Below are 735 nucleotides of genomic sequence, written 5' to 3' on the forward strand. Positions count from 1 at the left end.
AAAAAAAAAAAAAAAAAAAAAAAACAAATAAAGTCTAACTTCTGGAATACTTTGAATATATTGGATATTAGCCCTCTATTGATGTAGAATTGGTAAAGATTTTTTCCCAATCTGTTGGTTGCTATTTTGTCCTATTGACAGTGTCCTTTGCCTTACAGATGTTTTGCAATTTTATAAAGTCCTATTTATTGATTTTTGATCTTAGAACATAAGCTATTGGTGTTCTGTTCAAGAAATTTTCCCCTCTCTCTGGTGAGTTCCTAAGCCGGGAGCAGCCACCTGGGAGTCGCAGGGGAGCCACCAGGCCGCAGGGACCGGATCCTCTCAGCTTCCAACTAACAGAGGTGGATCAGCAACCTTAGCCGCCTCTCCCTTGCACGTGGAGAGTCTCCAGTGAGAGCCTCCATCCTCTCTCTGGTGAGTTTCTAAGCCGGGAGCAGACATCTGAGAGGCAAAGGCCCAATGAGTCGCAGGGGTCTTGCAGGGCATCAGGGACAGGACAAGCTCCGGTCAGACTCACTAAGAACATCTATCACCAAAAATCAAGAGATGGTGAAAGGCAAACGCAAGAATCCTACCAACAGAAACCAAGACTACTTGGCATCATCAGAACCTAGTACTCCCTTGCAGCAAGTCCTGGATATTCCAAAACACCGGAAAAGCAAGGATTGGATCTAAAAGCATATCTCACAATGCTGATAGAGGAACTTAAGAAGGACACGAATAACTCCCTTA

The sequence above is a fragment of the Mastomys coucha genome, unplaced genomic scaffold, assembly GCF_008632895.1.
Source record: "Mastomys coucha isolate ucsf_1 unplaced genomic scaffold, UCSF_Mcou_1 pScaffold16, whole genome shotgun sequence".
NCBI classification, from domain to species: domain Eukaryota; kingdom Metazoa; phylum Chordata; class Mammalia; order Rodentia; family Muridae; genus Mastomys; species Mastomys coucha.